Here is a 25,702-nt window from a genome sequence, read left to right on the forward strand (position 1 = left end):
ACGTTTCTGTGATCGTTGCTTCGTGTTCTTCAAAACCCATGTTTGAATTTCTGCTTCTATTAAAGATTTCTTGAAATGCCATTGTTGATATCATGAGTTTTGTGATGTTTTTGAATGAATTATGAAGCCTTGGTAGATGGTTCATAAGTTTTATCTTTGAGATTTGTTGTAATAGAGTCATTTGGAATAATGTGTGAAAATGGGGTTTTGAATGACTAAATTGTGAATTAATTATGTTATTTGGACTTTTATGGAAAGTATATATGTTTAGCCAAGCTATAGTCTTGGTGCATTTTGCATATTTGTGATTTTGTGAAAAATGGACTTAATTGTCAAAATGTGAAAATGTAAGAGCTACAATACAAAGTGCCCTAACTATGTTTTCATGGATTATTTTGAATGAAATGAATTATTAAATGGTTGAATTTGTATTGAATAGATCAAGCACAAAGAAAATTAGACTTAGATCGGGGGAAGTGTAAAATAGTTGAATAGTTGACTCGTTTTATCCGAAATCCGTCCGAGGCAAGTCAAATTACAATTACGTGCTAACTGAAATAAGTTATGCACATATAAACTGTAATTTGCGTTGGATGGCCTTGAGTTCCTAATGTATATATTTGGAGTAAAGTATGATAATATGTTAATATCTAAAAAACTTTGTATGTTCCTAAGCAAAGTTGACATCTGTCTGTGACATCGTGTAAGACCGTGTCTGGGACACAGGACTTGATTGAGATTTACGTATAAGACCATGTCTGGGAAATTGGCATCGTATCTGATTTCATGTAAGACCCTGTTTGGGACAGAGGCATCGATATTAATTACATGTGAGACCACGTCTAAGACGTCGGCATTGTACTTGTTTATGAGCATCTGTATTGTTTCTGACTCATCTGATGATAATGTATGAAATCTGAGATTGAGTATAAGAAATGTATAACCTATGCAGGTACATTTGTATCGTACTAAATTTCTGAATAAGAAAAAAGAAATCTGTCTCTGTGAAATATGTATGGAAATGAAGCATGACATATATGCAATAAAGAAGTATGGTTAAGTTTATGAATTATTCTATGACATGGTTATGAATCTATATGGGTGAACTTTATTTATATTCTTTAGTAGTTAGACCAATTTTATTTGGCTTACTAAGCTATTTGTGGCTTACTCTATGTGTTTACTCTCTATTTTACAGTTACCGTACCTACTGAAGGCTCGGGGATAGTCGAGAATCATCACCACACTATCGATCTCATTTTGATACTTTTGAAAGTGTTCATATTTTAAAGTATGACATGTATATGCTAGAAGGTTTATGTATTAATTTTTTAATTGTAAATATAGGTTATGTAATGAAAGTTAGCTATCAAATGGTATGTTAGTGTTAAGTTTTGGTATGGATTGAATGAGTTGTTGAATGTTGAGGAAATAGTTATAATGAAGCATGTTTTGAGCATGAAATTGGTTGGGAATTTTGGTATGAATGTTGTATAATATTGCTTGTAGGATTGGACCAAAAAAGGGGTGGCAAATTTGGCTTAAACCAAGCCTGCTTGGTGCCACAAGGTCAGGGGACACGGGCGTGCCTTGTGGCCGCGTGAGAAAAATAGTATTCACCTAAAAATCACTCGGTCTTGACACATAGGCATGTCATATGGCCGTGGGCTAAAGTCAGTAGCTAGCCCGCAATACACGAGCGTCCCTATTGGCCGTGTGAAAAAGTCAGTATAGGACCTATTTTTGGCACGATTGGCCTATATGGCCGTGTCTAGTGCCCGTGTGTGTCACACGACCTACTCACACTGGCGTGTGAGTTTAACAGTTTATAGAATTGGTTAAGTTCTAAAAATTCTGAATAGGTTCGGTTTAGATTCGACATTTCCTTAAATGTATGTTTTAGGTCTCGTAGACCACTTTGATGAATAAATTGGTGTTGAATGCTTCTGTATTATTGATATATGATAATCTGTGATTTTAAATTGGTCTGATATGTTTTGTCTGTCTGGTAATGCCTCGTAACCCAAATACGATGTCGGTTACGGGTTAGGGGTGTTACATTTTATTGGTATCAGAGCTATAGTTTAGTTGGTTCTAGGACTACCATAGTGTATGTGAGTCTAGCTATACATGCCATATATCTGAATCTGTGATAGTGTGATGAATCTTGACAATGAAATGTGCTTTTATATAGCAATGGATCCCAATAGGGCCGTAGCTGACAGTGTTGAAAGTAATGCGCCTGCCCCACGCAAGAGACGGTGCAAGATGATTCACAACTGGCTATGAGTAGCCGTGATAGTGAGGCTAAGCAAGCCTTCTATTAAGTGATGAACAATTGGTTCACTCAGTATATTAGAACCAATCTGACTGTACAACAACCTCCACCCCCGGTTAATCCTTCTCAAACTCTTGATACGCCACGAGTGAATCTGGTACAGTTAAGTAGACCACCAGTTGATAAGGTTAGAAAGTATGGGGCTGAAGAGTTCCGAGCTACCATGAACGATGATGCTGAAAGAGCCGAATTCTGGTAAGAGAATACAATACGAGTGTTTGATGAAATGTCTCTTAATCTTGAGGAATGAGTTAAATGTACCGTTTCGCTTCTGAGAGATACGGCGTATCATTGGTGGAAAACTTTAATATCTGTGGTTCTGAGTGAACGAGTTACTTGGGATTTCTTCCAATCTGAATTTCGGAAGAAATATATCCGTCAGAGGTTCATTGATCAGAAACGTAAAGAGTTTCTCGAGCTTAAACAGGGCCGTATGTCTGTTACTAAACACGAACGTAAATTTGTAAGATTGAGCCAATATGCTCAGGAATGTGGATCAAATGAAGCAATAATGTGCAAAAGGTTTGAAGATGGACTTAACGAAGATATCTGTCTGTTAGTTGGGATTTTGGAGATTAAAGAAATGGTAGTGCTCATTGAGCGAGCTTGTAAAGCTGAAGAATTAAGTAAAGAGAAAAGAAAAGCTGATTTTGAAGCTAGAGATGCTAGAAAGAGATTTTCTAGTAAATCATTTCAGTCTGGGTCAAAGAAATTTCAAGATCATCAGAGTCATTCAAATGCTAATATGGAACATTCGTATCGAGATCGAGCTAAAACGCATTTGAATTCCAAAACTCCTGCTACTTCTGTTACAAGTGTTGGAAATGTTTGATTTGAGAAACCTGAATGTAAACACTGTGGTAAAAGACATCCAGGAAATTGTAAATTGAATGACCGAGCCTATTTTAGATGTGGACTCTGGATCATTTTGTAAGAGATTGTCCTGAACTTGTTGAGCAAGAGAATGTATAGAATCCAAGACCGAGTAACACCTTAGCTAGAGGTAGACCTTCCAGAAATGCAAGAAATGCAAGTAGTGGTCAAAGAGTTACTGGAGATACTGCTGTTAGATCTGAGGCTAGAGCACCTATTAGAGCCTATGCTATCCGAGCTTGTGAGGAAACTTCGTCACCAGACGTGATTACTGGTACTTTTACTCTTTATGATACTTTTGTGATTGCATTGATAGATCCTGGAACAACGTATTCTTATATCTGTATGAATTTAGTACATAGTAAGACTTTGCCTGTAGAGTCTACTGAATTCATAATTAGAGTATCGAACCCCTTAGGCAAAAGTGTCTTGGTTGATAAAGCTTGCAAGAATTGCCCGTTAGTGATTCAAGATATCTATTTTCTTGCTGATCTGATGCTTTTACCTTTCGACAAATTTGATATAATTTTTGGAATAAACTGGTTGACTTTGCATGATGCTATTGTGAATTGCAAACAAAAAGTCATTAATTTAAGATGTAAGAATGATGAGATAATTTGAATTGAGTCTAGTGATCTAAATAGACTGCCAGCTGTGATATCTGCAATGAAAGCACAAAGATATGTGAAGAAAGGTTGTGAAGCCTACTTAGCTTATGTGTTAGATTCAAAAGTGAATGATAAGAAAGTTGAATCAGTGCCTGTTGTCTGTAAATTCTCTGATGCGTTTCCTGAAGAACTACCGGGTTTACCTCCGGTTCGAGAAGTTGAGTTTGGCATTGAATTAGTACTTGGTACTACTCCGATTTCAATAGATCCATATAGAATAGCTCCGACCGAGTTAAAGGAGTTAAAATCTCAATTACAAGAATTGACTGATCGAGGATTTGCTAGACTGAGCTTTTCACCATGTGGTGCTCCTGTTCTGTTAGTAAAAAATAAAGATGGCACAATGAGAACGTGTATTGATTATCGTCAACTTAATAAAGTGACTGTAAAGAACAAATACCCTTTGCCTAGAATTGATGGCTTATTCGATCAGTTGAAACGTGCTACTATGTTTTCTAAGGTAGATCTGAGATCGGGTTACTACCAGTTGCGAGTAAAGGATTCTAATATTTCGAAAACTGCTTTCAGAATAAGGTACGGGCATTATGAATTTTAGTTATGCCTTTTGGATTAACGAATGCACCTACTATTTTTATGGATTTGATGAATAGAATTTTCAGACCGTATTTAGATCAATTTGTTGTTGTATTCCTTGATGACATAGTGATTTGTTCATGAGATGAATCTGAACATGCCAAGCATTTGAGAATAGTGCTACAGACTCTGTAAGATAAACAGTTATATGCAAAGTTCAGTAAATATGAATTATGGTTGCGAGAAGTTGGTTTTCTAGGTCATATTGTATCAGCTTCTGGTATCCGGGTTGATCCGAGTAAGATTTCAACTATTCTGGATTGGAAGACTCCGAGGAATGTATTTGAAGTTCGAAGTTTTCTGGGACTTATCGGTTACTACAAACGATTTGTAAAAGATTTCTCTGTGATGGCAACTCCGTTGAAAAAATTGCTTCAAAAAGATGTGAAGTTTGAATGATCTGAGAAATGTCAAAAAGGTTTTGAGCAGTTAAAAGCTCTGTTAACTGAAGCTCCAGTGTTGGTACAACTGAGTCGGGTAAAATATTCGTTGCTTATAGTGATGCTTCGTTGAATGGACTAGGTTGTGTTTTAATGCAAGAAGGAAAAGTTGTTGCTTATGCTTCGAGATAGTTGAAGCCACATGAGAAGAATTATCCAACACACGACCTTGAGTTGGCTGCCATTATATTTGCTTTGAAGATTTGGCGTCAATATATGTTTGGTGAGAAATGTCATGTATTTTCTGATCATAAAAGTCTGAAGTATTTAATAATGCAAAAAGATTTGAATTTACGACAGAGAATATGGTTAGAACTGCTAAAAGACTACGAACTTGTGATTAATTATCATCTGGGCAAAGCTAATGTTGTTGCTAATGCTCTGAGTAGGAAACCGTTGTCTGCGTTACGTGCTATGAACGCTTATTTAGCACTGTCTGATGATACCTTGGTTTGAGCTGAATTGAAAGCGAAACCCTTGTTTTTACAACAGATTATCGAAGCTCAGAAGGTTGATAATGAGATTATGGCTAAACGAACTCAGTGTAATTTTGATTCTAATTCTGAATTCTAGATAGATGTTGATGACTGTCTGAGGTTCAGAAATAGGATTTTCATTCCGAGAAATCCCAAGTTAATTCAAATGATTCTAAGTGAAGCTCACAGTAGTTGGTTATCTGTGTATCCAGGCAGTACTAAAATGTACAATAACTTGAAACAACATTATTGGTGGTCCAGAATGAAAAGAGATATCTTTGAATTCGTTTCTGAATGTTTGATTTATCAGCAAGTTAAAGCTAAACATCAACTGTCGTCTGGGTTACGACAACCCATTATGATTTCAGAGTGGAAATGGGATCAAGTGACCATGGACTTTGTGTCGGGTTTACCTTTATCACCGAGAAAGAACGATGCCATTTGGGTTGTAGTTGATTGTTTGAAAAAATCAGCTCATTTTATTCCGGTTTGATCTGATTTTTCGCTTGATAGATTAGCTGAATTATACATTTTTAATATTGTGAGATTGCATGGTGTACCATTGTCGATTGTGTCAGATAGAGACCCAAGATTCACATCGCGATTCAAACTAAATGAATTATTCAGATTCTTGAGGACATGTTGAGATGTTGTATTCTTGAGTTTGAAGGTACATGGGAACAGTATTTACCCTTGATTGAATTTGCTTACAATAATAGTTTTCAGTCGAGCATCAAAATGGCACCGTACGAAGCTTTATACAGTAGAAAGTGTAGAACTCCATTATACTGGTCTGAGCTCTGTGAGAATAAGATTTACGGTATTAATCTGATAAAAGAAACAAAACAGAAGGTGAAAGTAATCCGAGATAGTTTGAAAGCTGCCTCTGATCGTCAAAAATCATATGCAGATTTAAAAAGAAAAGATATTGAATTTGAGATCGGTGATAAAGTGTTTTTGAAAGTATCTCCGTGGAAGAAACTGTTCTGATTTGGAAAAAAGGGCAAGTTGAGTCCGAAGTTCATTAGACCGTATGAAATCATCGAGCGAGTTGGACTGGTTGCTTATAAATTGAGATTACCAATTGAGTTGGAAAAGATACATAATGTGTTTCACGTATCGATGCTTCGACGGTATAGATCTGATCCATCTTATGTGATGTCCCTTCTGAAATTGAGATCCAATCTGATTTGACTGATAAAGAAAAGCTGATCCATATTTTATCCTGTGAGATTAAAGAATTACATAATAAGAAAATTCCTCTAGTTAAAGTGATGTGGCATCGTCACGGTGCAGAAGGGGCTACGTGGCAGCCCGAGGATACAATGAGACAACAATATCTGAATCTGTTTAACGGTATGATTTTCGGGGATGAAAATCCCTAAGGGGGAGAATTGTAGCAGTCTATTTTTGACCCTAGTGGGAATAATGGTTTCGGGACTGATTCTGCAAAATATTTTCATATTATTTTCTCTATCTGTGAAATGTGAATTTACATTTGCGAAATTTCTGTGATTAAATTTGTCTGTTTCTGTGCTTAATTATGAAAACGGATTAAATCGTGTAAAGTGTAAGAGTTGAGTGCTAGATGCTAAAGCACCTATTTGGCTTGGCTTTTAAAATAAAGGTCCTTGCATGTCAATTGGACCATTGTTCTAATGCATGGACAAGTATGGACACTAGTGGATGGAATTTTTATTTGTTAATTAAAGGGCAGAATTGGAAAATGCATATTAATGTATATTATAATAAAAATAAAAACATGAAATGTGTTCATAATGGGGGATGTTTTGCCGAAAATCAAAGGAAAAATAAAAGAAAAAGAGCTTTAGGGTTTCGGCACTTGCAAGCATAAATTGAGGTATGAAAGTTGTTCGATTTTTTATAATTTCTACATTTCTGTAATCGTTGCTTCGTGTTCTTCAAAACCCATGTCTAAATTTCTTCTTCTATAAAAGACTTCATTAAATGCCATTGTTTATATCATGAGTTTTGTGATGTTTTTGAATGAATTATGAAGGCTTGGTAGATGGTTCATAAGTTTTGTCTTTGAGTTTTGATGTAATGGAGTTATTTGGACTAATTTGTGAAAATGGGGTTTTGAAGGACTAAATTGTGAATTAATTATGTTATTTGGACTTGTATGGAAGCTATGTATGTTTAGCCAAGCTATAGTCTTGGTGAATTTTGCATATTTGTGATTTTGTGAAAAATGGACTTAATTGTCAAAATGTGAAAATGTAAGAGCTAAAATGCAAAGATCTCTAAATATGTGTTCATGGATTATATTGAATGAAATGAATGATTGAATGGTTGAATTTGTATTGAATACATCAAGAACAAAGAAAATCAGACTTAGATCGGGGGAAGTCCAAAATAGTTGAATAGTCGACTCGTTTTATCTGAAATCCATCAGAGGTAAGTCAAATTGCAATTACGTGCTAATTGAATTAAGTTCTGCACATATAAACTATAATATGTGTTGGATGGCCTTGAGTGCCTGATGTATATCTTTGGAGTAAAGTATGATAATATGTTAATATCTGAAAAACTCTGTATGTTCCTAAGCAAAGTTGACATATGTCTGTGACATCGTGTAAGACTGTGTCTGGGACACAGGCCTCGATTGAGATTTACATATAAGACCATGTCTGGGACATTGGCATCGATATTGAATTACATGTGAGACCATGTCCGGGACATCGGCATTGTAATTGTTTATGAGCATCTGTATCGTTTCTGACTCGTTTGATGATAATGTACAAAATCTAAGATTGAGTATAAGAAATGTATAACCTATACAGGTACGTTTGTATCGTACTAAATTTCTAAATATAAATAAAAAACTCTGTCTTTGTGAAATATGTATGGAAATGAAACATGAGATATATGCAACAAAGGAGTATGGTTAAGTTTATGAATTATTCTATGACATGGTTATGAATCTATATGGGTGAACTTTATTTATATACTTTAGTAGTTAGACCAATTGTATTTGGCTTACTAAGCTCTTTGTAGCTTGCTCTGTGTGTTTACTATCTATTTTACAGTTATCGTAGCTACTGAAGGCTCGGGGATAGTCGAGGATCATCACCACACTACCGATCTCATTTTGGTACTTTCGAAAGTGTTCATATTTTAAAGTATGGCATGTATAGGCTAGAAGGTTTATGTATTAAGCTTTGCATTGTAAATATAGGTTATGTAATGAAAGTTAGCTATCAAATGGTATGTTTGTGTTAAGTTTTGGTATGGTTTGAATGAGTTGTTGAATGTTGATGAAATAGTTATAATGAAGCATGTTTTTAGCATGAAATTGGTTGGGAATTTTGGCATGAATGTTGTATAATATTTCTTGTAGGATTGAACCCAAAAAGGGGTGGAAATTTTGGCTTAAACGAAGCCTGCTTTGTGCCACACAGTCAGGGGACACGGGCGTGCCTTGTGGCCATGTGAGAAAAACAGTATTCACCTAAAAATCACACAGTCTTGACGCACGGGCGTGTCATATGGCCATGGGCTAAAGTCAGTAGCTAGCTAAGTATCACACAGCCATATTACACGAGCGTGCCAATTGGCCGTGTGAAAAAGTCAGTATAGGACCTATTTTTGGCACGGTTGACTTATATGGCCGTGTCTAGTTCCCGTTTGTGCCACACGGCCTACTCACATGAGCGTGTGACTTTAACAGTTTGGAAGAATTGGTTAAGTTCTGAAAATTCTGAATATGTTTGGTTTAGATTTGACCATTCCTTAAATTTATGTTTTAGGTTTCTAGACCACTTTGATGAATGAATTGGTGTTGAATGCTTCTGTATTATTAATATATGATAATCTGTGATTCTGAATTGGTCTGATATGTTCTGTCTATCTGGTAATGCCTCGTTCCCCTAATCTGATGTCAGTTATGTGTTAGGGGTGTTACATTACTGATGATGTCCCTCCACGTCATGAGGATCCACCGACTCAGCCACCACCTCTCTCTCGTCCAGTTCATGCGGCGGCTTGATAAGCTGACATCTCTGAGCGCCTTACTCGATTCGACCAACAGTGTTTTCAGCGCTTCGATAACTTTGATGCTACTCTACAGAAGATTTGTCAGCACTTCCACATCTCATCGCCACCCCTACCTCGCGAACCATCAGCGATGAAGATGTTTAAGAACTTTTATTTATTATTTTATGTTTTTGCTTTTGTTCTATTTTAAGACTACTTTTTATTTTTCTTTAAGCTTATTTTTATTAGGTTTTATAATTAGTATTTTACAATTCTTAATTTCGGCTATTTCATTACGAGTAATTATGCTTCCTTATATTTCCTAAAAAGTTCCTGATTCTATCACACTTATAAAGAGCTCCAAAGCTCACCATTGCATAGGAACTAAAAACTCCACCGGGAAAGGTTCTCCACGACTGCCATGTCTTGCTCGACCACGACCATAGCTACCACCATATATAATATTCTTTTGGCGCAGGACTTATGGACTAATGAACCTCTACCACCATCGGAGTATCCTCCTCCACCCTCATTATTGCTTTGACCGATTATTCTCCATCACTCCAATTTAAGGAGTTAATTCATCATTCAGGAAGTTTCACTTCTCTTCCTATCGTATGATTATAAATCTATCTTTTACAATATTTTTATATTTGTGCATTGAGAGCAATGTAAATCTTAAGTGTGGGGGTCTTTTATATCATCATTAGAAATCCCTGAATTCTTTCTTCTTCTTACGTGAATCACTCATATCACTATTAGAATGAATTTTAATTAACTTATGATTTTTATGGATATGTCTTGAATTAAAACATAGGCATTTATGCATTGATTGTTTAAACCTTAAGACATTAGGGGGGAATCAAGTATGATAAGTTGATTTTTGAAGAATTAAAAATTTTTAGGTTGTTTCCCTAAGTTTAAGTATTATCATAAGTTAAAATTCACAAGTTTGAACATCAAAAAGCCATAATTTTTGTGAGATCTTGAGCCTTTAGAGCATCTATTATTTCTTTCATGCTCACTTTCATTGTTGCTTTGAGTGCGTGAGTATTGAATTGTTATTCTAGAACTTGCTTGATTATGCATGTCAAGACCACACCATTTGATTTGATATGTCAAGATGATAAAGGCACTTAGGTTTAACCCACTCACTCCACAAAAGCCTACCTTCATAATTAACCCTTAGTGAACCCCTTTGAGCCTAAGAAGCCATTAATTGATTCACCCTCAATATTAACCCATAACCCATTATTGTTGAAATCCCCTAATTTGACCCCTATTTTTGTAGATATTTGATTTGACCTAATTACTTAGCTATGTTTTTCTCTTCTATGTATTTAACTTGTTCTTAAAAAAAAGAAAAAAAAAAGAGTGTACTTCAATACATATTAGTTGTAATTTGTCGTTTTTGAGCTTGAGTGTTAATTCAATATTTTGAGAAGAAGCTCACTTGTATTCAATTAATGACTAGTTATTTTTTTTTAGCTAAGTGATTTTTCATTTCAATCTTGATTCTAACCTTTTCTTTCAGCTTGTGAACACCCCCTAACCAAAGTCACATTACAATCCTCTAAAAGACGTTTTTGATTGATGTATCAGCTCAATTTATAGTGGTGGAGATTTGATTTTCAAGCAAGCCTACGGTAATAACTTTTCATATTAACTAATGAGTGCTTTTATTGATATCTTTAAACACCTTGAGTGATTTGAGTGAATCTTTAGTGAGGATGTTAAACTCTACGATGTTTTGATCAAAGGTAATCACTTAGATAAGGGGAGACACCTATGCTTTCGTGATAAAATGCTCAACTTGGAATGTTTGAAACTTTGATGAACTTTTAGTTGAATTTTCAATGCATGAATACTTATGGATTATTTTGAGATATTATTGGTAGGGATTATAAATTGAGAAGAATTTATTTTGATTGTAAGTTGAGGATTTTGCTTGAGGACAAGCAAATGCTTAAGTGTAGGGGTATTTGATAAACCATAATTTATACATATTTTTACCCCATGCTTAACACATTTATGGATGGTTTCTCCTTAGAATTGGTGAATTCGATCCTCCTAATCCTTTAATTTCATGTTCTATAGTTAGGTGGGCATAGGAGAGTAAAAAGGGAGAGAAATTGGCCAGAAGCGGAGGAAATGGACCCACGTGGAAAATCAACACGGCCTGGACTTCCTCACACGGGCGTGTCACACGGCCGTGTCCCTTTGGTAAGATCGAAGCACGACTTACACGGGTAGATCACACGTCTGTTCCCATTTAACAGCCTTGACCACATCCTTAAGTAATCGCACATGGGCGTGTCACATGGGCGTGTCACATGGGCGTGTCCCTGCCGAGCCTAAGTTTAGTCCAATTTGGAAAAGGAAAATTTTGATGGCTCTTAGGCATTCTAAAGCCTATTTAAACACATGAGGAGGCACTTAGAAGGGGACGCAGAGTAGGAAGCAAGGAATTACTCAAGAAAAGTCGATTGATCCATCTCAATAGCCAGATTCATTATTAAGACTGAAGATCTCCCTTCAAGTTCCTTCAGGAGTTTTGGGTTTTCCTATGTTTTGTTATCTTTATTCTTTTGAGTTGTTTTCTTTCATAAATATGAATTATACCCCATAAATACCTAAGGGGAATGAATCCTAACACAGATCTTGTTATTATTATCTGAATTGTATGATAAATATTTGACTTGTTCTTAATTATGTGTTCTTAATTCTTGTTTTAATATTCCAGGATATTGATTGAAGTTAACGCTCTTATTCAGAGGAGGAATAAACCCTGTCTAAGAGTAAAATTGTCATAATTAAGTGGAGTTTATTGCGCGCCTAGAGATAGGGTGACAAGATTTTGCCGGATTAGGGTGAAACCTAATAAGGGAATCCATAGATCGAGTTAATGCAATTCTAGGGTGTTAATTAGAAAGAGATTTCAATTATTCAACCTAGGGTTAGACGTTATTAGTCTCGAGAGGGATAATAATATAATTTAGGGATTTCTACGGATCAAGCCAAATGAATAAATCATCTGATTCAGAGTCAAATAACAAGTGAAGTCTAGGTGGATTTTTCCTTAGGTATTGTCTCAATTAATCGAATTTTTCCAAAAGTATTTTCCCAAGTTTACTTTCTGTGCATTCTTAGTTAATAATTAGTTTAGATAACCAAGCCTCTTAATTTTTAGGCTAGATAATAAAAAGGAAGTAAATACTAGTACTCGTAGTTCCTTTGGGTTCAACAATCCGGTCTTGTCGAACTATACTACTGTTCGATAGGTACACTTGCCTTAATCATGATAATAAGTTAGTCTCAAGAACGAGTCATTTATAAATCTTTAAAACCTGTTACGAATATCATGCATCATCTAGCTTACCCTCTTTGTGTTCATACAATAACTTTCCACTCACACATACTTATTCGGCTTATTTTGTACAATCTATTTTGCTTATTTTTTTATTTTTAACTTCATTAAATCCTTAATTTTTACCTCCTAACCCCTTAACTAAGGTTTAATTACAAATCTAGACCTTTAACTTTGCTCAATTGTTTTAATTAATATTTTTCAGAAAAACATTGTTCATCCTCATTCTCGTCAAAATATACTAAAAATAATTTTAAAACTTCTTTTAGCTCTTTATTATGAGATTCATCATTTTTATGAAAAATATATTTAAAACCGTGGATCATTAATTTTCTTGTTTAGATCTACGAAAATTCAAATTAAAAACACCTAATAAAAGTTTAATACATAAGAAAACAATAGATTTACCTTTAGTTCGAAAACCTCAACAAATTTTTATCAATTGAGCAAAAACGAGTTAAATTTAGGTGAGAAATTGGAGAACAAAGAGTGATTTTCTAGAAAAATTGAAGGAATATAGGGTGTTTGATGCCATGAAAATATAAAAGATGCAAAAAAAATTTAGAGAAAATTTTTCAATCTGGATCTAACAAATTTTTAAAATGAAAAAAATATAGAGAGAAATTGGGCGGTAGGTGACTTTTATAGCCACCTATTTTTTCTTTAAAATTGAGCTATTTACCCTCTAAACACTCTCTTATTTCTCCCTTATTCTAATAGCTCCCTTTCTAACAACTAGTCTTAATTTACACATTTAACCTCTACTTTAACCACTATTCCAAATTAGTCTCTAAGAAATTTTTCTAATGCCCCAATTATTAATAAAATTAGTATTTAATTTATTTATTATTAATTTTACTATTATTAACTAATTATTTATTTTATCCTTTTTTAGCTTCTACTACACAAAACTCGATCTTTGTCTCAAGCCCACAATCGAATGCCCATCTATACTAACCTGGTATTCAAGATATGACAACTCTCCCTCAATAAAAAGAATTTCGTCCTTGAAATTACCTAAATCAAATAAATAAGGATACTCATCCAATCCTTGGTTTCCTATTTAGCCTATTTGGTTTTGTTATTATGCCACAAAACCTTTACTGAAGGTATGCTCTTGTTACGCAACACCTTAACCTCACAAGATAGGATCTCGATCGATTCCTCCTCATAGGTAAGACCAGGTTGAGCCTCAATCTCCTCTATAGGAACAATATGCGATGGGTCGAATCAGTACTTTCGCAACATAGACACGTGGAATACATCATGTATACGCTCAAGTTCAGTTTACAACCTGAGTTGATACACTACCAGTTCGATCCTCTCAAAAACCTCATAAGGTCCAATAAATCTAGGATTCAACTTTCCTTTCAGTCCGAATCTTAGAACCTTCTTCCAAGTTGAAACTTTAAGGAACATTCGATCCCTAACCTAAAACTCGGTATCACAACATTTCAGATCAACAAAAGACTTATGTCTGTTAGAAGCGGCTTTCAATCTATCACTTATTAGTTTTACCTTCTGCTCAATCTTCCGAGTAAAATCTGGACCCACAACACGCCTCTCATCCAACTCCAACCAACACAGAGGTGTCCTACACCTGCTACCATATAGTGCCTCGAATGGTGCCATCTGAATACTCGACTAGTAGCTATTGTTGTAAGCGAACTCCACTAAAGGAAAATATCAGTCCCAACTTCCACCAAACTCAATGACACAACTACACAACATATCCTCGAGTACTTGAATTACCCACACTGACTAATCATCTATCTGGGGATGATAACTTGCACTAAAGTTAAGCTTCAAACCCAAAGCTCCTTGAAGACTGTCCCAAAATCTCAAGGTAAAACTCAGATCTCTATTAGAAATGATCAAAACTAGTACACCATCAAGTCAAACTATCTCCCCCATGTACAACTCAACAAATATCTCCATCGATAATAAGTACGCACTGCCAAAAAATGGGCACTCTTCGAGAATCAATCAATAATCACCCAGACCGAATCCTTCTTTTTCAGGGTCAGTGGAAAACCCGAGACAAAGTCCATTGTGACCCTCTCCCATTTTCACTTTGGAATTTGTATCGGCTGTAACAAACCCAAAGGATGTTAATGTTCTGCCTTCACTCTTTAACAAACCAAAAATCGACCCACAAAGTTGGTAACATCCCACTTTAATCCAAGCCACCAGTTTAATTCCGAAATATCCAAATAGCTCTTGATGCTACTGGGGTGCATAGCATAAGGGCCACTCTGCACCTCGGTAAGAATCGTGTGCCTAAGATCCATATCAATAGGCATACACAGTCACCAACAGAAACTTAAGATACTTTGGGATTCAACTCAAAGTCTCCACCATTACCATCATCAACTTGTCGGATCATTTTTTCCAAAAACTCATCAACCAACTGTCTCTCCTTAATCTGATGTGATAGAGTCGGCTTCAATTGAAGTTCAGCTAACAAACCACCATTATTGGTTAAACTCAACTGTGCAAAAATGGCTTGCAACTCAATCATTGACTTCTGACTCAAAACATCAACAACCACATTCGCTTTGCCGAGATGATACTCAATTAGCAGTCATAATCTTTCAGTACATCAAGCCAATACCTTTGTCTCAATTTAACTCCTTCAGTTATAGGAGATACTTAAGACTCTTGTGATCGATATAGATAACACACCTCTCACTATATAGATAGTGACACCAAATCTTGAGCACAATAGCTAAATCCAAATCATGGGTTAGGTAATTACGCTCATGTGCCCTCAACTACCTCAAAGCATCCGGCATCAAAACACACCTAAGTCCCATATACAATGCATCACTATAAACCACATATTCTATCCCAGAGTCTGGTTGAACCAATACTGGTGCCTTAGTCAACATTGTCTTAAGCTTCTCAAAGCACTTCTACCTCTCCTCGGTCCACTCAAACAACACATTCTTTTGAAGTAGCTCTGCTAAGGTGCAGCTATGATGGAGAACCCCTCAATGAATCTACTGCAATAACCAGCTAATCCTAGAAAAATTCAAACCTCAATAACATTCCTCGACTGCTTCCACTCTAGAATAGCCTCGACCTTCTTTGGGTCAACATTGATCTCCTTAGAAGATACCACATGACTAAGAAAGATCACCTCTCAAAGCCCAAAACTAATGCTTACTCAACTTCGCATACAGCCGCTTCTCACACAAAATCTAAATAACAAGTTGTAGATGTGTATCATGATCATCCTCATTTTGGGAATACATGAGAATGTCACCTATAAAGAAAAATACAAATTAATCCAGATACGAGTGAAAAACCCAATTCATTAAGTCCATAAATGCTACAAGTGCATTCGTCAACCAAACGGTATAACCAAAAACTCATAATGCCCATACCGAGTCCTGAAGAAAGTTTTCAGGATATCAACCTCTTTCACCTTGAGCTGATAATACCAATACCTCAAATTGATCTTCGAAAACACCATCGCTCCCCTTAACTGATCAAATATGCCATCAATTCGAGGCAATAGATATTTTTTCTTGATGGTTAACTTGTTTAGCTATTGATAATTGATATACAAACTCAAGGTATCATCTTTCTTCTTTACAAACAACACTAGTACACCCCAAGGCAATACGCTTGGTCAAATAAAATCTCGATCTAACAACTCTTATAGTTGGATCTTCAGCTTTTTAAGTTCTTTCAATGCCATACAATAAAGTGCAATAGACACCAATACAGTATTAGGATAAACCTCAATACCAAACTCAACTTCCCAATCTGGCGGCAAAATGGGTAGCTCCTCTAGAAACACATCAGGAAAATCCCTTATGGTGCAGATATCCTAAACCCTCAAATCCTGTGCAAATATCCTAAACCCTCAAATCCTTACTTCCCAAACTTAATACATAGGCTAGATAAGCTTCGTAACTTTTACTCAACAGCTTTTCAGCCTTGGTTGTTGATACCATATTAGAGAGGAATTTGAGTCTCTCCCCAACGAACACAATCTCCAATCCATCTTCAACCCTCAAAGTAAGTCGCTTCGTCTCCAAATCTATCTTTGCCCCATGCTCGGCCAGCAAATCCATTTTGATAATCACATCAAACCCACAAAATGGTAACTCTATCAAATCTAAGGAATACCTCTAGGCTATCAATAGACACCTCTGATAGATGCGATCAGCTAGAACACTCTCTCCCAAAGAACTTATCACTATCATACGCTACCTAGTGGTCTCTACTGGAATGCCTAATTCACCAACCAGATCACTCACGTTATATGAATGGGTGGAACCTAAATCTACTAACAAAACTAAAGAAAAGGATCGCAATATGAATGTACCTATAATCACATTCGTCAACTCGCGGTCTTGTGGCTCCTTCACAGTGTAAACACGAACAGGTCCACCGAACTAAGTCGGGTCAACTACTATATAAGAAATTATCCTCTGACCTATCGGTCTCCCGTTACCACCACGACCTCAACCTTGACCTCTTACAGGTGCGGTAATCTGAGCCAATTCAACTCTTTTTTAGTAGTCCTATACTCGATGCTCCATTGACCTACAACGTAGGCACGCCCTCGACACTCTCCAACACACTCCTGAGTGCCCATGTCTACAATGTTCACAAGTTGCTACCTTAGTCGATCCACCCTTAGAAACTAGTACAGTGCTTTGTGGTCCAATTTGGCTTAGTCGAGTGTCTCGTCAAGCACCTCTATCAGACTTCTAAAAATCGCGGCCTCTCTTCCCTGGCCCTCTCGATGATCCCGATCGATCGAAGCCCCTCTTCCTACATTCAGATACAACTGGTCTTGTTGGCTCGATCAATGTCTCCTCTATTTCCCTAGCCTTCTCTACGAAATCATCGAAGGCATCAGTGCTCTATGTTACTAGATATACTTGAATGTCCCGATTTAGCCCAAACCAAAACCTCTTACACCTCTTCTTTTCATAGACCACCATCTCTAAAGCATACTAGCTAAGCCATAAAACTCGTACTTGTACTCATCCACAGACATACTTCCTTAGACAAGATCTCCCAAGTACTTCTTTTAGAAGAACTCCGAAAGGAACTACCAAGTCAAGTGATCAGTAGCGATCCCTCTCTTTACCACATTCTACCTATGATCAGCTTCACCATTTAGTAAGGATATGATGCAATGCAATTTCTCCTTATTCGAGCAACTCATTTGCTCAAAGATCCTTTCAATATTATCCAAACAATATTCAACAATGGTTGAATCGACTTCTTTAGCTCCCCAAAATTCTTTACCACCCAAAGCTCGGAGTCGTTCGAGTGGAAACCCTTTGGCAGTTGGGGCAATTTTCCCACCAACTATCCTCTGAAACACCCCAATCATCGCTTGAACCAACGACTCAAAACCAGTTACAGCTGCAGCTTACCTCGGGGGTGGTTCCATTGGTGTATTAATAGTTGGATGCCCATGTCTAGGAGGCATTTTATTTACTATTTACATAAATTTAAATAAAACGGGAAAGTGATAAGTGGCAAGTGATCCAAGGAAAATTTTCAAGAAAACACTTTCAAGAAGGCAATGTGCTCTCATTCCTACCCCATTTACACCTAATTTTCATACAAGGTTATTTTTGTCAAAAAGGTTTAAACATTTCCATTTCTTAATTTCCAAAATCAACATATTTATATTTTCAAAAATGCTAATTTGTCGAAAGCTAAGGCTCCATCCGAGTTTTTATAAACCAGGCTCTGATAACACTAAATGTGACGCCCCAAACCCAGTTGGAATGGTTTGACCCAAATTTTGAACATCACATTAGCCATCGAGGTGACTCTCCATTTAAAACTTTATAAACCACACCAACCAACCATAAACACCACGCATTTGCAGAATATTTCATATAAGAAATTAGCCCTACGTGCATCCTTTTATAAATTAATCATTTCATTCACACAAACAGAAAGTATAAAGTGTACCTTAATACTCGACGGTCTCCCTTAGCGTCAAAAATTTGTTAGTTCATTTAATTATCATCACATTAATCAAGTAATAAAACCATCCAAGCAAGCAATTATAACATTAAAAAAATCCCCCAAAAAACAATAGTCTACAATGTCCGTTTACAACTCGTTGAAAATTTTATTTAAAAAGTTTAAGTCTAATTCTAGTACTAAACCCCTGGAATGACCCACAAAGCCTTCACTTTAGAGTTTAAAACCTTAACACACAGACTTTAAAAAAATGCCTTACAACGGATCATTAATTTGCCACCCGCCTCGCTAACCCATGAACTATTTATCTGCAAGGTAAAGTAGGGAGTGTGAGCTTGGTAAAGCTCAGTGATTACACAAGCATACAACATAAGTAAACACATCAAATATGTAAGGATTTGAACATACTTGAACAATTCACATATAACCCAATTCTCATGCTCAACACAGCGATATATTGGCAATTCGTGAATATGAAACATAGTCAATTATATACTCATGGGATAAATAGATCTCGAAAGCACACCACATGACTAATAAAGTTGTTCACTATCTCCATGTAAGTGCAGCACGTACGCTCGAACTCTCCAAACACATCACACTATCTGCAGAGAATGGAGTTATGCTTGACATTCCCTTATCTCTCCACCGCTATCTCAAGTCCACAATGGGCAATACATAAAAAGAGGATAAGTATTCATAACCCTATGGCATGCCAATGATATCTAATGGTTTTAAGTGCTTACATTGACAACATATCTAATTAATCACATTTTATTACACAATATAATTGGCTTACACTTTTGTTGAGCTCGCACTTAGAATTTCACAATAATATAGTTTTGCATTAATTAGAACTTGCATTACCGTAAAGCTCATAATACACATACGGGTTCATGTATGCATAAATATGCACTATCAATAGAAGTCACGTGTTATAAAAGTCCACATTATATTATTTATTTTTATGTCCATTCGGAAGTACTACATAACCATATACGAATATATATTACATATATTTACATACCTATTTAATGACCTTTGTCACATCAACTTTAGCATACATTAAAAGTCCCATATACATTTATGTATATTAGATAATACAAAACCTATAACCGCATATATATTATATATAATAGAACTCACACATATATATTGTGTATAGTAGAACCGAACATATATATGTATTATGTATATAGCATACTCACGCAAATATACTATACATATAACACCCATGCACCCAAATATATATTATACATATAACACCAATACACATAAATATTTATTATATATTTAACACCCATGCACGCAAATAAATATTATATATATAAATAACAAAACCCTACATATACCTTTTAAATTTGCACAACATGGATACTCAATTATTCAAACAAAATTGCAAGAATTTACGCTAGGAAAAAGTTGAGGTTCGAATACCATAAGTAGGGGTATGCAAGTCTCACTTTGACTCTCTAGATCTAGTAATTCATACTAAAATACGGCATACAAATGCACTCACCTATATCTCACTATGTCTCATCAAACTAGACAAGTTTTTGCTTGCCTTTATCCCGATTTGTTAAGGATCCACCAAAATTTTCAACTTCGCACAAAAATATACATATTTCTAAGCATTCAAAAACAATCTAACTTACTTTCTTTGTGTTCATACAATGACTCTCCACTCACACATACTTATTCGACTTATTTCATAAAATCTATTTCGCTTAATTTTTTATTTTTAACTTAATTAAATCCTTAATTTCTAGCTCTTAACCCCTAACTTAGGTTGAACTATAGACCTACATCTTTAACTTTACTCAATTTATTTAATTAATATTTTTCAGAAAAACGTTATTCATCCTCATTCTAAAAAGAAACCATTTAATTCATGCAATTACTTAAGGATTTTGATAAATTGAATTTGTAAACATTCTAATCTCGTCTAAATATAATGAAAATCATTTTAAAAACATCTCTTAGCTTTTTATTATGAGATTCACCATTTTTATGCAAAAGATGGATTTAAAACCATAGATATTTAATTTTCTTACTTAGATCTATGAAAATTCAAATTAAAAACACTATAGCAAACTAGGTTTTTAGCTGCATTTTTTTGGCCCTATAATGGTGCTTATAAGTGCCACTAAAATTTGTGGCACTTATATGGAAAAACACTGCTATAGTACATGACTTTTAGTAGTGCTTTCCCCATAAACACCACTAAAGAACATGACTTTTAGTGGCACTTTTCCCACAAACGTTGCTAAAGGTCATGTTCTTTAGCTGCGTTTTTAGTAAAAGCGCCGCTAAAAGTCATGTTATTTGGCAGCATTTGTGGTAAAACGTCACTAAATTTAGCAAATTTTTACCAACCCATTTTCATTCGTATAGAACTCAAATTGTCAACATAATTTCTTGTAACATCAAATCCAGGCAAAAACTGCAAATCTAAATGATACTTCAAATCCAACAAAAGAAATATGTATATAATCTAAATTAATAAATGAAATAACAAAATTTATTATATTCAAAAGTTATATTGTTAAAATATTCTCACAATAAGGAAATAAACGTCTAAGATGGCGGATTCTATGACTACTGAAACATCTTCATTATATTCTGAAGCTGTAACTAGAGGTCGTTATATTTTCTGTTTGCCTTTACTTCCCTCGCTATTGCCTCCACTTTAACTTGTAGATGGAGTTCTTCATATTTTCTTTGACCCTCTGCTTCTCTCGATGTTGCCTCCGTCTTAAGTTGAGTAATTTTTTCAACAGTGCTCATTTGCATCTAAGTCATCTAGTCTCTTAACCTCTAAACTTCAGCTTGAGTCTGATTCCTCGAAGGCATGTATTATTGTGAGCTGGATCCAAAATATTGGGTTCGGTTAACAAAAGATCCTTGAAATCGAACCTGGCCATGCCTTTCATGACCCAGAACTTCAATAAGAATTTGGTTATCAATGTCGTCAAGATCAGAACTATCACTTGAAGCGATCGCTTCATACTCCGCCCTTTTATCCTTTAGTTTCTGCTAATAAATCAATCAAAGAGTTAGAAAGAAATATATAATCAAAACAAATGCAACATAACTTAAAATTATTTGCATTACAAATGACGAATTAAACCATTATAATTAAACATGATAAATATTTAAAATAATTTAAATTTTATTAAGTAAATATATCATAATTTCTGCAGCTTCAGTAGTCATAGGAGATCCATCTTTCTTTGTATGTGTAATGTTAAAAAGCTTAAATATGATTGCAAAGGTTATAATTTAAAATTTATTAAGTAAATGTTTTAAATACATGAAATGGTTACATGATTGCAAAAGTCATAAAATTGTAAGTATCATTGGAATAATGAAAATCGATGGATACATGTTATTTTTCGTACAAGAAATATGATTCTGCATATGTTGCAGATAGGATTTAACTCGGACAAGTAATCCTGATATAACTCTCGAGCATCTCGATATATATATAGTTCTTGCGAGCATTCTAATCAGTAGTGATCTTGCATTTGTTACACATTACTGTAGCTCTTTATAAGCGTCCTGACATACAATCGGTTGTGATCCTGCATATAATGCGGACACAAACGCAGCTCTTAATGAGCATCTTGTTAAGCTCGTTTGAACTCTCTATTACCTTCTCAAAAGCTCTCTGATAATATCTCTTTGAAGATATCTGAAAGGCTCTTTGAGCTTCTTGAGTAAAACTCTTATGAGTTCCCTGATTAGCTAGGATAAGTGTCTTGTTACATGATTACATGGCTCATTTGAGCATCCTGACATGCGGCTCGAGAGTATGTTCCCTGAATAAGAAGTGATGGTTTATAGATATGTACACCTTCAGTGTACTATTTGAGTATCTATCGATATTTCAATAATTCAACGAATAACATTATTGACATGAGAAAATGATGAGATAAATAGAGATATACTCTTAATGCTTTTGAAATGTTTGATAAAGGATTATATGATGAGCTTATATATGTTTATTTAATATTTACATGTATTATATGACTAAATTGCTTGATTGAGTATGAGTTTAGGTAAATTTGTCAAAATGATGAAAGCATGTTCATTGAATGCTTAGTGTTGTTAAATGTGATTGGTAAGTTTCAATTCCTTTTATACGAACTTACTAAGCATATAATGCTTACTAGGTTTTATTTTCTCTATTTTATAATGCTCAGAAGCTGGCGAAGGTTGGGAATAGTTAGAGCACCATCACACTATCCACTAGCTTGTTTTAGTATAAATAGAAACCTCATTTTGGTATAATGGTATGTATAAGTAACTTGGCCTTTGATGGCATATAAATGTGGTTTGTAAACTAGCTATTGGAATGGCTAGTAATGTTTTGTTTGGTATAATTATAAGGTTTTATTAAAACAAATACCTACTATTAAGTTTATTAAATATTATTGATCAAGTTATGCTTAATCTATAAGTAAAACAAAGGTAAGATTATAACCATGATTGCATATGATAAAATATCATATTAGATGCTAGAATTGGCTTGATTTTAATGCTTGAATTGGGCTGGTTTATATTTGTAAATTTTAGTATAGGTTATTGGCAAATTTGAGTGAGAAATAAAGCTAGGAAATGGTTTTATTTTATCCATACGGGTAGACATACAGGCGTGTGTCATGACCGTGTGTGACACATGGTCTGGTACATGGGGATGTGGTTAGGCCGTGTGTCCCCTGTACTTTAAAATTGAGAAACAGAATGCTCAGAATTGAGTACACGGGCAGAGACATAGGCAATTGTTTCAGCTGTGTGTGATATACGGCCTATAACACGGGCGTGTGTCTTGGCTGTGTAAAACCTACACTTAATTTTTGAAAATTAAATAGATTACATGGCCTATTCACATGGGCATGTGGCTAGCCGTGTGGAACAAGTTAGAGAGTTATATAGTATCAAACACAGTCTGCAGTATGGGCATGTTTTAAGGCCACACGGGTGTGTCCCTGGACCACACGGGCGTGTCCCTGGACCACACGGGCGTGTGTGCCTTGTATCTAGGAAAATTTTAAAAATTTTGCGAAAAATTCTATGAGTTCCCGATTTAGTGCCGAATCGATTCTAATACTCATATTGGGCCTTGAGGGCCCATTTAAGGGAGGTTATCAATAATCCTAACAAATGAGTAATAAATGACATGAATTATCTGTAAATATTTTGTAAACTTCGGTAATACTCCGTATCCTATTTTAGCAACGGATACGGGTTAGGAGTGTTACATTTACTGGTATCAGAGCTATGGTTTAGTCAATTCTTGAATTGAACATAGCAAGTATGAGTTTAGCTATACATGTCATTATATAATTTGTGATAGTGTGATATCTCCTAACCATTTTAAATGTGTTTTTCATATAGTAATGTCATTCAACCAAGCTAGAGCTAAAACCGAGGAAGCTGAGAGTAATGCTTCAGCTTCAATTTAAAGAGCTGCATGGAAGGCCCGTATCTGAAGGCCGAAGTGAGGGGGCAAAACAAGCCTTCTTTCAAATCATGAATGAATGGTTCACTTAGTATATAAGAACAAATCCCGCTATACAACAACCTCCCCCACCTGCTCCTCAACCGGTTCCTGAAGTACCACAAGGTGCTGAACCTATTATAACTGGTAAGCCTCCGATAGATAAAAGCTGTAAGTATGGGGCAGAGGAATTTAGAGCTACTGTAGAGGATGATCCAGAAAGATCTAAGTTTTGGTTGGAAAATACCATCCGAGTTTTAGATGAATTATCTTGTACACCAGCTGAATGTTTGAAATGTGCAATTTCTTTATTGAAAGACAAAACTTATCATTGGTAGAATACCATAACTTCTGTTGTACCAAGAGAAAACATTACATGGGAATTTTTCTAGACCAAATTCAGAAAGAAATATGTTAGTCAGAGATTTCTGGATCAGAAAAAGAAATAATTTTTAAAACTCAAACAGGGAAATATAACTGTATCTGAGTATGAGCGAGAATTTGCTCGGTTGAGCAAGTATGCCACAGAATGGGTTCCAACTGAGGCTGATATGTGAAAATGTTTTGAAAAGGGTTTAAATAAAAATATTAAGCTGTTAATTGGTATTCTTGAATTAAGGAAATTTGCGGTACTGGCTGATCAAGCACATAAAGCTGAAGACTTGAGTAAAGAAAAGAAACAAAGCTCGGGTTTCTGGTAAAATAATTATGAAAAAGTAGCAATCATCTACTTCTAAGAAATCAAAGAAGTATTATGATCATTTTACAGCATCAGTAGGATATTCTAGAAAAGAGCAAGGCTCTAACACTCTAACTCGAGATCCTCATCTCCATCTGTAACCAATGTTGGTTTTGTCGGTAATCCTAAATCAAAATATAAATTTTGTAACAAATTTCATTTTAGGGAATGGTGGTTGAGAAGTGGAGAATGTTATAAATGTGGCTCTCTTGATCATTTTCTTAAAGATTGTCCAGAAAGGGTTGAAAAAGATATTGAACAAACTTCAAAGCTGAGTAATCCTGCTTTAAGAGGCAAACCACCTCGTCATTCTGGCAATATCAGTGGTAGCTGAGGTACTACAAAAGAATACAACAGTTAAATTTGAGGCACGAGCACGAGCAAGAACATATTCTATATTCGTGCTAGAGAAGATATCTTTGCACTAGACGTCATTACTAGTACATTTTCTCTACTTGATACTGATATTACTTCTTTGATTTATCCTGGTTCCACATATTCATACATATGAACAAATCTAGTGTCTATTAAAAATTTACTTGTTGAATTCACTGAATTTATGGTTAAAGTTTCAAATCCCCTGGGCCAGTATGTTATGGTGGATAAAGCCTTTAAAAACTGTCTGTTGATGGTAAAAGGTTATTTCTTTTTGGCTGATTTGATGTTATTGCCATTTGATTAATTTGATGTGATTTTGGGAATGGAGTGGTTAACCCAACATGATGTAGTGGTGAATTG

The sequence above is a fragment of the Gossypium hirsutum genome, chromosome A08, assembly GCF_007990345.1.
Source record: "Gossypium hirsutum isolate 1008001.06 chromosome A08, Gossypium_hirsutum_v2.1, whole genome shotgun sequence".
Taxonomy (NCBI): Eukaryota; Viridiplantae; Streptophyta; class Magnoliopsida; order Malvales; family Malvaceae; genus Gossypium; species Gossypium hirsutum.